At 44.1% G+C, this 13,618-nt stretch overlaps 1 long non-coding RNA gene across 1 annotated transcript; it reads right to left on the bottom strand.

Annotated features, from left to right (window-relative positions):
* Positions 1-1,585: 1,585 nt before the first annotated feature.
* On the bottom strand, positions 1,586-13,543 carry LOC140002266 (uncharacterized). The gene is made up of 2 exons (XR_011808608.1): positions 12,903-13,543; positions 1,586-2,488 (listed from the first exon to the last, which is right to left on the bottom strand). It is a non-coding gene; the product is annotated as an uncharacterized lncRNA (long non-coding RNA).
* Between the last annotated feature and the right edge of the window lie 75 nt (positions 13,544-13,618).

Below are 13,618 nucleotides of genomic sequence, written 5' to 3'. Positions count from 1 at the left end.
AGGGACGGTTTCAAACTGCGAACAGCTTGTGTGAAGCGCTAGGAAAGCTGGAAGGATTTAGGGCTGTGAAATGTGGCATCTGCGACCACGTGGGAGTTCAGATCCATGAGCCGTCGGTGATGACACAGTCGTTGTTCATGATGAATTGCGTACCCAGTGTGAGAAGGAAACCTGGCTGTCGTGGAAAAACATTTGTCTCATGACCTGAATTTACTACAAGTTTTGGATTCAGTAGTTTCAGGAAACCCATACAACATCCACGCTTCTTGCCTCTTTGTATGGAGGCAAGAGTGCAGCAGTGTCATCCCGTGTCCCGTGATTACACAGGCAGTGTAATCCCCAGTTCTAAAGTATCCTGTGGTCTTAAGGATGTGAGCATTCAGCACACACAAGGACACGAAGGAGTAGAGGACAACAACAGAAGCAGCAAGTGTGAGTGGAGTTTGAATGGAAATGTATGTGTGCATCCTGTAAGGGGTCTATGCTGCCTTCTCCCAAACCATCCTTCAAAATATATGGGTGTCGTAGAAGCCTATGAAAGACCAAAGCTTAACACCACCAAATCTAAGAGGACAACTTGTGAATTCACTTATACCTTTCCCCTCACTCTCCCAGAGAAGCCGATGAGCCTGTTTTCTGCTCAGCATCAATCCTGGGGTCTGTGAATTCCCCGGTGTTTGACAAGTGAGCTGCTGACTTGCAGCATGGTGGTGGTGGATGTGTTTTGGTATGTGTCCAGGTCTGAGCAATGCTGGCAGTTGTTGTATTAAGAGTGATTGAGATTGGGTGGGAGGAAGAGAACTGGCAGCTGTGCTGCAGAAACACTTAGAAAGAGAACATCTGTTGGGGTCTGAAGAGAACAACTTTTCTTCTTTTCTTTTCTTTTCTTTTCTTTTCTTTTCTTTTCTTTTCTTTTCTTTTCTTTTCTTTTCTTTTCTTTTCTTTTCTTTTCTTTTCTTTTCTTTTCTTTTCTTTTCTTTTCTTTTCTTTTCTTTTCTTTTCTTTTCTTTTCTTTTCTTTTCTTTTCTTTTCTTTTCTTTTCTTTTCTTTTCTTTTCTTTTCTTTTCTTTTCTTTCCTTTTCTTTCCTTTTCTTTTCTTTCCTTTCCTTTCCTTTTCTTTCCTTTTCTTTTCTTTCCTTTTCTTTTCTTTCCTTTCCTTTTCTTTCCTTTCCTTTCCTTTCCTTTCCTTTCCTTTCCTTTCCTTTCCTTTCCTTTCCTTTCCTTTCCTTTCCTTTCCTTTCCTTTCCTTTCCTTTCCTTTCCTTTCCTTTCCTTTCCTTTCCTTTCCTTTCCTTTCCTTTCCTTTCCTTTCCTTTCCTTTCCTTTCCTTTCCTTTCCTTTCCTTTCCTTTCCTTTCCTTTCCTTTCCTTTCCTTTCCTTTCCTTTCCTTTCCTTTCCTTTCCTTTCCTTTCCTTTCCTTTCCTTTCCTTTCCTTTCCTTTCCTTTCCTTTCCTTTCCTTTCCTTTCCTTTCCTTTCCTTTCCTTCTTGTTTTCATTTTTTATTCACCTTTTCCTTTTCCTTTTCCTTTTCCTTTTCCTTTTCCTTTTCCTTTTCCTTTTCCTTTTCCTTTTCCTTTTCCTTTTCCTTTTCCTTTTTTTCTCATCCTCTTTCTTTTTCTTTTTCTTATCCTCTTTCTTTTTCTCTGGCCCTGCCAGCAAAGCTGCTTTTGTGCCATTTCACTTTTTTTTTTTTCTTCAGTTGCTGCAATGTGGTGTGGGTGGGAAGATTCAGAAGATACCTTGCACAAGGATGAATGAGGTGATAGGTGTGTGGTGGCCTAAGTGGCTATGGGATAACTGATGTGTTGCTTCCCGCAAGTCACAAGCTTTTGAAGTATAGATTACATTTCTTTTTTCCTAGCTCCTTTTTGCATTAAGTAAGGACGAAGTGACACAGGGACACAGTGCACTTTATATATTACCCTCATTCTTTCTGAAATTTATTTATCTATTTATTTATTTGAATTTTAAATACAAATCGCTTGCAGTGCTCAGCAGAGGGGAGGATGCGGATGCGTGTTTGATAGGGGAGGGAGATGAAAAAGGTGGTACATGAGGATGCTGGAGATTCACATGGACTTCGAAACCAGCTGAATGTTGCAGAGCCAGCAAGCCTTGTACATGATATTTTGGGTTTGTGGTTATACTGGAGCAGGTAAAGGCATGTGAACCTTGCTGGGGCAAGCACTCTTGCAGTGATGCTTAGTAAAACTGAAACCTATCCCAAACCTTTTTGTTGGCTCATCCTCCTCCTCCCAGTTGTGCCTCCAGAGCTGTTCAGAGGGGAAGCAGGTCCGTGCAGGAGGCAAGGCCGGTGGGGTCGAGCTGAGACGCAGGAGGGACGCCTTCCCGGCTGGATGTTTTCAACACTGCTATAGCTGGTTGAAGGGGACCAAACCTCCGAGGAAGACGGGCTTGGTTCCGTTTGACCAGCCAGAGCAGAGCATAGCTCCTGACCACGTAACCCGCTTGGCTTCGATGTGCCTCACCTGCGAGGGGAATCAGACAGGTTAGAGAGGGGCACTGGTGCCAGCGGCCACGTGGAGAGCCAGGAGGTGGTGCAGCTGAGGACACCAGCACAGGAGAGCTCTGTTTCAGTCTGCTTTCCACCTTAGATGACTTTGGGCACATTGATTTTGGCTGAGAACTGGTCCCTGCACAAGGTTCGTGCTGCTGGGTGGTTGTATAGACCTGGGTGAATTTCTCACTAAAGGATAAGTCAGTGGGGCTTAAGGATGGGGCTAAGCAGCAGGAGCCAACTTAGGTTCCTATCCAGGTGCTTCATTGCTTGTTTTAGGATTAGGACCCTGGTCCACATGAATTTCATCTCATGAATTTGGACCTGGGCAATGAGGAAAGTCCTCTGAAGGTCGGGGGTTGGGTGTTTGCCCACCCTGAGTCACAGCAACATGTGTTTGAAGCCTGCTCTTCATACAGCTGCTTCCTCTCTCCCCATTTTTCCTTCTTCTCCCTCTTCAGAAAAAAAAAAATAAATAATGAAAAGCTGGAGGGAGGAAGGGAGGAAAGATGCCTCCTTTGTCCATTGAAGGGAGGTCACCTGCTGGTTGTCACTCAGGCATCACTTTCAGAGAGCCGCCCCGAGCCCCCAGCTGTACCTGGGAGCCTGGGCAAGGGGACAGCTGCAGGAGACCCCGGGCGGTGGGGCGGCTTCCAAACAGGACAAAAGCAGCATTTTTCCAGCCCTCCGCATGGCCCCTTTCCATGTGCGTGCGGTTTGTCAGGGGGTTGGTACATTTTGTTCTCTGAAAAATATTTAAATTAGGAGGGATTTTTTATTTATTTATTTTTTTCCTCCAATTTTCTTTCCGTACCCAGAGCTGGGAGCGATATTAACCTGTGTAACCTCAGGATTCCTCTGCTTTCCTCGGGCTTTCCCTTTGCTCCATCAGGGTTATTCATTAGCAAAGAAAACAGCAGCAACATAAACTCCGAATTCCCTATGGAGACATCCACCTTGCTGCCTTGGCAAGGCAAACATTTAGCTACAAAATTCACTTTATGCACTCTCTCATCAACACTAGTCTGCTGCAAGACTGATGGAAGCAAGAAAGAATTAGACTTATCCTTAATCAATTTAATAATTTTACCTTCAGGTCTGGGTGCAGAAAATCATTTGAAGGATGTTTTATTTTTTTTCAGCAGAGGTTAAAACAGTGCCCTTGACTCCTGTCCAGGCTAGAATCTTTCCTAAACCTTAGCCCCATGTCTGCACAATTACCCTGCGTTATTTCTTCTCGTGTGTCCTTGCAAGTGTGTGCCCGTAACTTAATCCTGGCTCACGCCGTGCTGCGGGAGCTGACGCTGGCTGTAGGACCCCGTGGGACAAGCGCGTGCTGTGGGGCCAGGGACAGCTGCAGGGAGTAAATGAGGGGTGGGATCCAGATTTAAAACCCAAATTTATGCAGTTGGTCAAGAGTAGAGACGGGTTCAGCTGGCAACTGAGTGTACATATGTACAGGTTTCACTGTAGGTGCTGAAAATTAAGAGGGTGAATCTGGTGTGGACTCCTGCCTTTGGTAAAATCATCTAGGCGTGGCCTGCTCAGGACCACTGGGAATTTTTGCCTCATTTTGTTGCCTTCTCTGGACTGAAGTGACCGGGAGAAAAATGCTCTGAAGGTCCATATTGTATGGATTTATTGCTTAGTGTTCCCAAGTTACTGAACAGTGTTGTTTTATGGGTGGCACAAAGCCAGGGAGAAGACAGAGGTCGGGATTTATTCCCTCGTGTGGCAGTTGTTACCATTAAAGAAAAAAGGGTCATTTTCCTCTACTGTGTTTTTTTTCTAAAGTATTCTTCATATCCTAAGCATTAAATCTATAGAGAAAGTGTATGTTGAAATAATGCTTGATAAGCACCTTCCTAAATTATACATCTAGGAGACCACAGGGCTTGGGTCAGATGCAGAAACCTTCATTTTGATTCAGACCGAAATTTTGCAAAGCATCTTGGTGACTGAGGAACATAAATGTCATTGGTTTCAAGGTCTATATTGGTATACTAAATAGTGCTGAGATACAAGCACAGGAACTCAGTGGTTTCTGCTGTGTTGAGCACAGCTGTTGGCACAGTTTTGACTTGCCTCGACTAGCACTGACCCTAGCAGTTCCCAAACTTGATTTAGGACTGGCACATCCAGGCCATTCTTAGGGGGAAGGTTTTATGATGACCATCTATTTAAGAAGATGAATGAGCTGGACAATCATTTTTTTTTTGCCACTTGATTTGAGGACAAGTGATGTAGTTGGTGAAACTTGGACTCCTAGATGCCAACACCTCTGCAGAGTATGAGGGCAAGGAATATAAGCGCAGTGACTAAAGTATGCTGGCTCCAGTATTGCCTACAGCAGAGTGTGGCCTGCTGAACTACACAACTTGCCTGGAAGCTGGGCAAATGCATGTGTGTGAATTTTCTGTGTTACTAGATCTGCCTGCTGGCAGTACCACGCATTGCCTGGTTAAAATTAAGCTGTGAGCATCAATCACTGCAGTGTAGACATGTCCTTAAGCTTTTAAGTAGATCAGGTCAGTTGAGTGCATTTTTGGGCAGAATTCTGACAATTTCCTATGGGAAATAAGGGTCTGAAAACCTTTCCATACCTGGACCATAATGTTAACAGCAGTTCCTATTGCTGCATAGCCTCAAATGATTTCCTAGATGCTTTCTTAAAACAAACATTGAAAAGTTGTGAGTAAACTTTGCTTAAAGTTATGAGTATTTCACTCATAGAGGAGTAAGGTAATGTATCAGAAATGGTTTGAGCTCTTCATCTGAGTGTAACAGGGTACTCGGGATTTCTAGGAAATCTCCAGGCTGTTTTGGATGCAGTCTTGCAGCTACTCAAAATTATACTGACCTCATTGCTATGCAGCATCAGTAGAGCAAAAAAGAGGATGAGGCATATGTGCATGTAGAGGGAACATCCTGAGCTATAATAATACAAATTTAAGAAAAGAAACTGCATTGTTTTTGAAAAGGCTGCGTGCCTGCTTTGCTCCATGGCATCAGATAGGAGGCAAATTTCTCTATAACCCATCCTGCTCTGTCTGTCTGCTGCTGTGCTGTGATGCCAATAGTTCCAGAGGGACAGGGTACTGAATTTGTCTCGATCAATCCAGCACAGCAAATCCTACACCCATAACATTCATTTTAACCCCATTCCTGAGGACCTTGTTATGAATTACTGGGGGTAGGGAGGAGAGTTTTGTCACTGGGTTCTGGATTGCTCACACATAATCCTCACTCCTGGCAGGAAATTCCTATCCAGAGCCATGTAATTCTTTCTCCATGTCACTAAACCCAAAGCATTTTCCACCAGTTGAGAATGGATGGCGATTACTGAGCCTATCTGGGATGTAGTGATACTCAAAATCCCTTTGAAATGCTCTTGGGGGACAGTGTAAACATTTTGTTCAGGAGCCCAAATCTATTCAGATAGGTGATTTGCTGGAAAAGTTCATGCAGGATACATCTTTGGTGTCATATTGGAATGAACTTGGGACTTTTTGAGATTTGCAGATCCCTGTGTACTTTCCACTGGCACTGCAGAGTGAATATAATGCCTGACTTTTGTGAACAACGTCAAATTCAGATAAAATGCAGACACAGAAAAGCTTTTGACTCCTCGCAGTAGCTGGAAGCAGAGGACACTGGCGATGTCTCCCTGAAACCACACACTTCCTTACATTCCATAGCAGCCTAGTCCATATGGGGATATAAAGAAGCATGTCATCTCATAAGAGAAGTCCGGCTCGCGACCTGGGGGCACCAGGACAGCTGCCCACCCTCCACTCCTGAAGAGGTAGTGTTGCTCCTCAGGCGGGTTTCAGAGCTGGTGGTCTGCCTTCTCTTGGGGAAAACAGTGGGAGCACAAAAATACTGAATTTTCTCTGGTGCCCTCGGTCAGTTCTGGATGTTTTGGAGGTATATTTTCAGCTTTTCTGGTGGTTATCATTTGCAAGTGCTCCTGTTTGTGCCATTGGGCAGTGCCAAAGGCTAGAGTCTTTGTGTGCATGGACGTGCACCCTGGATGTGTCTTGGACTTGTTTTGATACACATGAAATTCTGAAAAACTATAGCATGCTGTAAAAAAAAACAAGTCACACGAGTGAGAGGTGACAGATAATGTTTTTGCCTTTTACTTCATTATTACTGTCGGTACCAAGGCAGAGTGTTGAGGTCTTAACTGTGAAGATCAGCTGCTCATACAACCACAGTGAGACAGTCCCTGGCCTGGAGAGCTACTTGGCCAAGTAGACAACACCATAAAAAACAGACAGCAAAACACTGGAGCACAGCCTGGCTATTCAGAAATGAGCTTTTAAGCCACTGAGTCACAGTCATTTAGGTTGGAAGGGACTTCTGGAAGCCTCTTGTCCATCTCTTTGCTCAAAGCAGAGTCTGCTTGGGTCAGGTTGCTCAGCACCATGTCCAGTTGAGTTTGAATCTCTCTAAGGATGGAGGTGCCTCAGCCTGTTGGGGTCCCTGCCCCAGAGTTTGACCACCCTCGTGGTGAAAACTATTTGAAATTTCATGTGTTACAGCTTGTGTCTTGTCCTGGTGCACCTTTGAGAGGAATCTGTCACGGCACAGAGGTCAGGACATATGGATGGATTTATTATGTTTGATGATAAAATTGATGACTAGAAGTGAAATTCAGAGCACCCTGGTGCTGGAGGAAGCAGGACCTGCTGTAAGTGGGACATTGGAGGAGATTATGAACCAGCACTTGCTCTCAATGGTCTGGCATCGTTGTCCAATCTTTCCCACAACTTTACCAAGCATAGGTCTGGGGCTGTTGTGCCCTCTCATCCTCAGTGGGGTGGCATGTTCAGGGGTGCTGGACAAGGAAAACTATGGCCGTGTGTGGAAACAGCTACTTGGAATTGGTTTGTCCATGCACCAGGTTCACAAAGATGGTCTTCCAAGTGGAAATGTGGATGAGGATGGAGAAGAGGAAGGAGATAACCGAACTAGTGATATACAACCACATGGATGTGGTCCTGCTGTAGGTGGCCCTGCTTGAGCAGGGGGTTGGACCAAATGGGCCATGAGGTGCCTCCAACCTCAACAATACTGTGATTCTGTGAAAAGGACTGATGGAAAGCATGAAAATCAAGATGAGAATGGCCCCAAGCCTTGGAGGAAACCCAAAGGCTCTTTGATGGCAGACCCTAGCAAGAGGGCATGCCACTTCATGATGCTGCTTCAGAAACTGTCTCTTTTGCAATGCCTCCTGATATCTGACATTACTGATTTATTTTTTTTTTTTGTGCCTTTCATGCACAAAGCTTGCTTTTTCTGCTCCTATTTTTTCTCCCTGTCCTCTACTCAGAAAGTCTGTGCTGTTTCATGATTTATGCCTATACATGGGTTTAGGATGGAAGTCCATTTCATGGCATTTCTAATCCTCATGCTCATTTGGAGCTGAACTTGTTAGTAACCTACATTTTTATGTCCTGAAACAATGAAATAGCTGCACCCCTTTAACTAGCTGCAATCCAGCAGATTTCTGCAAGCAGAATTGGCAACACTTATAAGAACAAAAAATAAACTCTTCCACAGTACAACATTATTGTCTTTTATCATCTGTAGATTAAGAGGCTGTTGAGTCTAGGAACGGTTTATTTTTAATTTTGTTAAAAACTTTGTGATTCTGATATAGATACTGCTTGAAGTCATTTTTCTCATATAACAGCACTTACTGACTTCAGTGACAGATGGGTGGTTTTTAGGGGAGAGGTTGCTTGTTTGTTTTAAGGCAAGATAAAGACCTTCCTTTGTGATTTCTAGAAAGGTTCATGGCAGAGAATTTCGCATACTCAGGCGTTATTACTTCATTAAAGTCAGTAACTGATTAAACGAATGCAAGTTTTAGAGAGAGATGAGTCATCCACCCAGAGAAAATGTTGCTTAAAAGTCCACAGGATCAGGAATGGTGTCTGCATTTGCATTAAATAGAGGTTTTTATACCATGTGCAACACACCTGTTAAAAAGACCCTCAGCAAAACGTTTGTGATCTTTTGGCTCAGGCTTTTGACTCAGAAGAGGTGAGGAAGCTGGGCCTTGCTGACATCAGGGTAAACCTCGTGTCCTCGTGGACATTTGTACATCTTTTTATTATTCTTGGTCATAAACAATTAATCTGGTAGATAGAACCAATTTTATTAATATTATTTTTTAATCTCTGTGCTATATATTTGAGGCTGCAAACAAGACTGCAGTAGGATTTACTGCAACAACGGTATATTCTCCTGAGATTTTCTCCTTTAAGGGAAAATGGTATTCTTGCCAAATAAATTTGATTTAGGATTGCAAAGTGATGATTATGGCTTTGACCCCACATTTCTTGATTTGCATTCCATTTGCACAGAAGTTATTGAATGCAAATCTGTCCCAGTAGGTGTCAGACAGGGAAACTGAGGCACAGTAAAGGGAAAGGGACACACACATCATGGTCTGGACTGGGAGGCCAGACACTTAACCTAGAAAACACTGAGGGCAGGAGAGAGAGGAGTCCCATTCCTGCAGGCTGTAATGTAAAATGGGAATTTTCTACCTAGGAAATAGAGAAGGAAATGCTATTGACAAAATTCATAGTTTTATTCCAAAATTCTAGATAAGAGGAGAAAGCTATAGAAATCAAGTAGTAAAGAAAAGGAAGGAAAAATCTCATTGCTCCATGGGCAGCAGTCCTCTTGATCAAACCTTTTATTTTGATTTCTGATTTTTGCTAAGCTTAACTCCTGTGTCCTCACAGGAAAGACTAGCAGCTCTCACCCAAGATCACTTATTTCTGAAAGCTTTCCTTGATGCTTTTTTTTTTTTTTTTTTTTTTTTTTTTTTTTTTTTTTTTATGAACTGAGCTGAAGAGTCCTAAAGGAAAAATGTTTTGCATTGATGAATTTTGTAATATGGAAAATGCATCATCCTTCTATAAATTGTAAGGGATTTTTGTAGCTATTGACTGGCAGCATGTTCTTAACTTCACATACATGTAAGCCTATATCAAATGATTGTAGACATTCTGGGACTAGATAGTGGATTCAGAGCGATTAGAGATAAACCAAACTCGTCTCTTGGGAGATTCTTGACCCCAAGCATGTAGACAGGCAAATATTCCTTATTTATATACATTAGTCTGGTCCACTTTGTGTACCACAAAAAACTTACACAGGTATAAATGGGAAATTATTCATAATGCTAAAACCTATTTTGAGCAAGATCTTGTAATTTAAGTTACTTGAATGAACTAGGACTGTTGCAGTAGAGGTTTAGTAGGATGGATTTTCCACGATCTTGCAAGATTAAAGACATACAAACAGAAAGAAAAACAAAACAAAGAAATGAAGAAACAAAGAAACAAACAAACAAACAAAAAAAAAAACAACAAAAGGTAGAATGAAAAAGCATCAATTTGGAAATTACAGATGTTACTAAAAGTTAAGGAGCTGAATGGGACATATACACAGTATGAAAGCCTCACAAGAGTGGCAACCAAAGTCTGCAATGAAGGGAGCATATGGGGTATAAATGCATCCATTTAGAGCCATCATCTTTCTTCCTGACTACCCAGGAAAACTATATTCATTGTGAGCAGCAGATATGCAAACTAAGCCAGCAGATCATGCCTTTTTGAGCTGCTGAGGGTAACCCAATCATCTGAGGCATATCCAGGGCCACATCTGTCCCTGACTGGTGTGAGGAGGAGAAGGAGGAAAGAATGGGACAGCTGTCCTCCAAGGGTGGCTGCGAATGAGACGATTTGCTTCTGAGGATGGGAGGGCAGGCGATACTCTCAAAACGTGCTCCCTAATACGCCTGGCATTCAGGCACTCGCTCATCTGGGCTCGTTGTCAAGTTTCTTTTTCCACCGTGGATTGCATGCTGAATGCTTCCCCAGCAGCAGTTGTTGCTGGAAGGATGGAGGCTGCTCAGGCTTTCACTTCTCTGTCTACATGTACGTACATGGTGAGATGTGTTGATGTGACAGCAGTGCAAACAGAATAGGTTGATGTCATCTACTCCCATTGAGCAAAAATGGGGAAAAAAAAGTCAACCTAAGACTTAAAAGGGGTTGAGGTCTCTCTCCTTAATCCTTTTGCTTACTTTGCCTAATGTTTGCCTAATCTTTGCTTACCCTCTCAACCCTTGCATGATTACAATTTGCCCTCCTAATTCTCCCAGGAGTTGGACTCAATGATCCTTGTGGGTCCCTTCCAACTCAGGACATTCTGTGATTCTAATTATCCCCCTATCTACACCAAAAGGCACTTTGCATGAGGCAACAACCCATGTAGAGCCTTTTCTTGTCTCTCTTGCAATTTTTCTGTATGACCATGGGCAAATCAGTTAACATTTTAGTCAAACTAGGTGCCTAAAGGGTATATTTGTGCAGCAAGACTAATTGGTTTCATCTAAACACTGTCCAAACCACAGCATCCAGGAAGCATAAAACTCAGCAAAGCAAATTCGCATCTGTCTGCAAAATATTGCCTGTCTAGACAAAGACTACATTTAGGCACATGGGTTTTGAAGGTGATTTGTATGCCTGCCCTTTTTGATCTCTGGTGGGGTTTCATGACACTATCTCAGAGTTTTTTGAGTTTGCTCCACAAGCCACGCATCTCCTTCACTGCCTTTTAAGGGAAATCTGAGGCTCCATCTCTTTGTCTCAGCTCTTTCAGGGATGAGCTGAGCTCTGATTCTTTCACACAGTTCCCAAAGGCTCAGCTCCTGCCAGGTCTTTGAGTTTTATCTTTTGGCTACCCAGAGCCAGGGCCTTTTAACAGGGAATGAGCCCTCTGCCTGGAGTCAGTGGGAACCAAGCCTCAGTGAGCACCACTGAAACACCTAGTCCTAGAAAGCATATATGTAAAGTCTTAAAAAGGGAAGTACTAAACAGAATAAGAGCTATAGAAGCTAATAAATGAGTTGCCTGAGGTTATTCAGCAAGGCTGTGTCAGAATCACCAGTGGCAATGTTGCTGTCCATCTTACTCATGTCCTTGTTCAATTTTCTACCACTTCAAACTCAGTATAAAAATGCAGTAATGTAGTTCTTGATGTTACATTTGTTGCTTTATCTGGTTTGATATGCAATGCTCCTATGTCTTGGATCTGGCTTAGCTCCATAAAATTTGGTTTAGCCAGTCCGACGCTTTGCCCTGGAGCCAAATGCCTGCTCTTAAGCAAAGCTTTTTCACCAAGTGGGGAAACTGAGGCATGGAGGCAAAGTGGTTTTCATGGGGCAACCTAGCGAGCCTGTAGCTCGCACGGGGGATGTGCTGAGATGAGAGGAAATGAACTGAGAGGAGGATGAACCCATGCTGGGCTCTCAACAGCTTGAGTTATTCATTCCCAATTAAAATACCTCGCACCATACCAGGCTGGAAATACAAGGAACAGCCACCCAGTGAGGGCAGGGACCCACAGAGAGGGCCCAGGAGAGGGTCCAAAAGGAGCCAGCATTAACTGTGGTCCTCACTCAGACTCCTTCCTTAAGGGCCTAGGGGTAAATGGGACAAATTTGGACCTTTGCATGCCCATACACCTCCTTTCTACTTGTGACCTGGAGAAAGCACTTAATATCTAATAATGATTCTGGGGTGATAGATAAAAAAGTGCGTGGACATGGCACAGTCTAACAAACAACTTTGGCAGCAGTGCAAACGTGTTGTAAACCAATTATTTACAGGTGAGAGTTAAAATCAGAAGGTGACCTCCACTGGAAGGAGTTGATCACACCAGGATACCCTTCTGAGTGCCTCCTGGGGAGCAATCAGAGGCTGCAGAGCTGTCATGGCCCCTGTGGCCTACACTGCCCAGTGGGACCCCACAAGCCTCCTCAGGGCCACCTTGTAGGCCAAGGCCAACAGGTCACCAGGTGCCAGCTCTTCCACACTTGGAAACCAACCCCCTGTTTTTGAAGATGTTCCTGAGAATCACACACGTCCCTTGCTGTCATCTGTCCATGGCCAAGAGCCTGAACAAGAGCACTTTGAAGGGAAACTTCTTGCAGGAGCTATTTGATTGTGCTGCGTGAGACTCCTGCATTGCCCAATCAGCCATGCTGTCCAGGTAGGGATTTGTAGGGAAAAAAATAAAAATCTATGCATTTAAGCACTGTTCATGGAAAAGATTTTTGTATAAATGGTTGTCCTCATGTTGCAGAGGGCTGGAGGGAAGTCCCAGCCTTAGCCAGGCTCCAGCGGAGGGAAAGTCTGCCCTGCCCAGAACTCCTTATGTTCCTATAAAATGCTTTGCACAATGCTGGATGCATGGCGTTGCCTTTTGCCTGTGCTTTCTAGGCTTGGTCATAAATACCAGCAGTTCTCATGCACTAGGAGATATTGCAAGAAGAAAAATAACTCGGACATTACCTTCAGCAAAGCAGCAGCTGGTTTCTTCATCCGCATCTCCTGGGTCCTGCATCGCTTCCCTGTGCCCTGTGCCACCAGTGCCACCTGGGCTGGCATCTTCAGCGTGGGCTGTCTTCCTCCTCATCAAGGTTTCCCCAAGGAAACAGGAGCTGATGTGGTCAGAAATGCTGTCCAGCACATGGCCTACGCTTTGGGTTGCTGAAGAGTCCCTTAGCAAAGGCTGAGACTAAAAAAGCGCTCACAGCAGCTTAAACTACTGACCCCTCATGCTGTTTAGCATGGGGACATAGGCAATTCCCCCTCTCCTCTTTACCACAGTTTCTATATTTTCCTTCTCCCTAGAGACATTTGTGTTAATTTCCCCACCTCTCGCTCAGTTTTATACTGCCTGGGCTCATTTCCCCTACCTTGCTTTAGCATCCTTTCAACTCCCTAATAGCTACTTCTATTGCTAAGGAATTTCCACCAGCATTGCTGTCTCATCCTGCATGGGGCAGACCAGCTTTCTGCAGCCTTGGCATCGTTTGCTCTTCACACACATCCTCCTGGTCTTTCATCCCCTCCCTGCATTGCTGTCCCCCAAAACGCTCTCCTGCCATCCCCTCTTGCTCCCTGCCAGCACGGTCCCTTTTGTATCGCCTACCCCCAGGCCAGCCCACCCCATCGCCACGTCCTCCCACCTGCCTGTGTCCTTTACAGCCTGTGGCTGGTCCCAG

Source organism: Anas platyrhynchos, chromosome 3 (genome assembly GCF_047663525.1).
Source record: "Anas platyrhynchos isolate ZD024472 breed Pekin duck chromosome 3, IASCAAS_PekinDuck_T2T, whole genome shotgun sequence".
Taxonomy (NCBI): Eukaryota; Metazoa; Chordata; class Aves; order Anseriformes; family Anatidae; genus Anas; species Anas platyrhynchos.
Note: the sequence above shows the minus strand (reverse complement) of the source record. Positions and strands in the feature narration are given on the sequence as shown.